Source organism: Odontomachus brunneus, unplaced genomic scaffold (genome assembly GCF_010583005.1).
Source record: "Odontomachus brunneus isolate Ranch 3 - 2012 unplaced genomic scaffold, Obru_v1 Obru_scaffold_075, whole genome shotgun sequence".
In the NCBI taxonomy this organism is placed as follows: Eukaryota; Metazoa; Arthropoda; class Insecta; order Hymenoptera; family Formicidae; genus Odontomachus; species Odontomachus brunneus.
In genome coordinates, this window is record NW_022639525.1 from 1,535,823 (window position 1) to 1,538,679 (window position 2,857).

General features: G+C 33.3%; 1 protein-coding gene across 1 annotated transcript in view; it reads left to right on the forward strand.

Annotated features, from left to right (window-relative positions):
* Nucleotides 1–2,857, forward strand: part of LOC116847218 — an 18,809-nt gene that overhangs the window by 3,117 nt on the left and 12,835 nt on the right. The window lies entirely within an intron of this gene.

A 2,857-nucleotide genomic window follows, 5' to 3' on the forward strand; every position in this document is an offset into this window, starting at 1 on the left:
TTTATCGCGTTCCATTTTTCACAAAGCAAAAGAAATTGTTGTTTAGGAAAATAATTGTGTATGCTGACTGAATGTTATCGAGAAATGTCGAAATTAATCACAAACTACCTGTTTCGTTAGTAATGACTACTAGAACTGTTTGCATTGCCATCTAACATTTGCGGGCGGAAACTAAGTTAAGGTCCTAATAAAATGTAATACATGTAATACATGTTTATGAATCAATGCGATTTATTTTGTTGTGGTGTAATGTGTGTATGTGCCGTCCAATGAAGCACACTGTTCGAAATAATTGAAAGATCACTTTTACAAATAATAATATTAGTGATAATGCATTTTTATAAATTTGGAAAATTTTCAAGTATTTTTCTCCCAATGTATATATATTTATTAATTGTTTGGCTAACTTAGATTATTGATTGGTTAATGATTTTTGTTGAAGAAAATTTTGATTAATTAAACGCTAACACTGTCTGGCAGATGTCATTAAAGTATCAGGTATACGCTTTGAATTCAAAATTTGGTGATATTATAAATGAACAGTAACAAATAAAAAAAAATTGGCTCTAAGATAAATTAGTTTAAAAAAAGGAGAAGAAAGGAGCCTATAAGAGCTAAGCACAGATGTGTAGTGCTATTTATATGAGACAAAATATAATTACAATATATACGTTTCGACCCGATTTGGGACTTCTTCAGTAATACTAGTTAATTATACAAAGGTTAACTACAACACACGCAATCAATTAATGCACGCATATAACAAAAGTTCACTTCACGCATATAACAAAAATTCACTGGCAACGGATCAATATTAATGTCAAAATTATAAAAATTCTCCTCCAAAGTTTATACGGTGCATCCTTGATCACTAGTAACGTTTAAAAACGATACAGTGTAGACTAATAGCGAATTCGGTTGCTTGCACTAGTGTGCACTGAGTGCGCACTAAGGCTTGTTCATAGTATGTTATTATATTTAAAAATTGTCTTAAATAATTCTCAAATAAATTCTCAAATATTTTTAACCATAATATGATATATATAACATCCGTACGAATCATTTTATTAGTTAAAATGTTTTTAAATATGTATTTAAGACACGATCTTAAATATAAGAATGTACTGTAAACAAGCTTAGTGCGCACTCAGTGCGCACTAGTGCAAGCTACCAAATTCGCTATAAAATGAAAAAAATAGTCTCCCCAAAGATGCCAACGAGGAGAAAGTTAAAATTTTATTTCTCTTTCATTTGAATCTAAATAACAAAAGAGAGAAAAACTGAGCAAACCAAGCACCAGTGTGACCAGAAATCTCGCCCAGTAGCACTGGTACATCGAGAGGAAATTCGCTGAAAAAAATAACTTCTTATGGTTGGGCACCATTTGTAAAGCAATAAGTTAAAGCAATAAGTTAAAGCGAGATAAGATATACTTGTTTCACTCTTAAGCCTATTCTACAATTGCGTGAACGCGGTTGTAAGTAGTTGTAAGTGACTACGACAACCAATCAGAGTAAAGTAATCAGTGAATAAAACATTCGGATTGGTTGACTCTTACGTTCACGACTACACTTACGCAATTGTAGAATGGGCTTTACAGTTTGCAGTTAAAGAGCTGCACCACTGAACTGATGCAGTAAGAGGAGGACAAGTATATCTTATCTCGGTCTAACTTATTGCTTTACAAATGGCGCCCAACCATAAAACCCGTATCAGACTATAGATTAGAATTGAAATTGAATTGAAATTTAGTTAATCAGAGCAAAATTCACTAGCTCAAGTTTGGCGAACTTTGCTCTGATTGGCCAATTTTCAATTCAATCTCAATCTTAATCCGTAGTCTGATACAGGCTTAAGAAATTATTCTTTTCCACTGAAATATATACTACTTGGGCTCCTATTCTTGAAATTTTTGCGTATACGTAATTGCGCAGCTATTTTATGGTATGATTAAACCTGCGCAGTAAAACTTACGTATACGCAACTATTTCAAGAATAGGGGCCCTGGAACGCGCGCTGCCTCTTGAGGTGTGCGGGATGAGAAAGAGGTTTCTTGTTTCCTCTCTTATTCTTGTCTGGTTTATTGACTATATAACCATGGATCGCTAGCGGCAATTCTAATGGCTCCTGCACACAGGATGCGATAATACTTGCTGCGCGGCGGAAGTCCGTGCGACAGCCAATCAATATGTTGTTTTTTCCTAAGAGCTAGAAGGTTATTACGAAAAGCAGCATATTGATTGGCTGTCGCGCGAACTTCCGCCGCGCGGCAAGCATTACCGCGGCCTGTGTGCAGAAGCCACAAGCGTCTGTCAACATCTGTAGCGCCGCCAGGACCAAACAACAGCAAAAGAAGGAACTTAGTAGAGCAAAACAGAGTTAGCAACGTAAACGCTTCTAATATCCGCGTATCACATGGTGATACGTATTGGAAAAACCTAATAGTATAGTAGAGGTAATAAAAAGAATTAGACTTTCTTGAAAACTACAAATACTTTATAACAAAATTAATTATAGAAAATTATGTTAAAATTGTTATGAATTATGAGGGAAAATTAATGTGCCAAAAATGTCAATATATCAGACATAAATTGACAAAAATTATTTTATTTCAAGGATAATAATATACCGTCATTTGGGGTAACTTTTATATCGCTTCTATCCGTTTAATGATGCCACATGTTTTTGTAAGCCGTTGCAAATTGTTCAAAGTTACCTCGGTGTTCCAAGTTACCTCAAATGATGGTATTTTAAATAATGTTTTAAAAAATGTTGAATGTTCTTTTTATAATATTACATATATATATAAATATTCTTAATATATATATATATATATATATATATATATATATATATA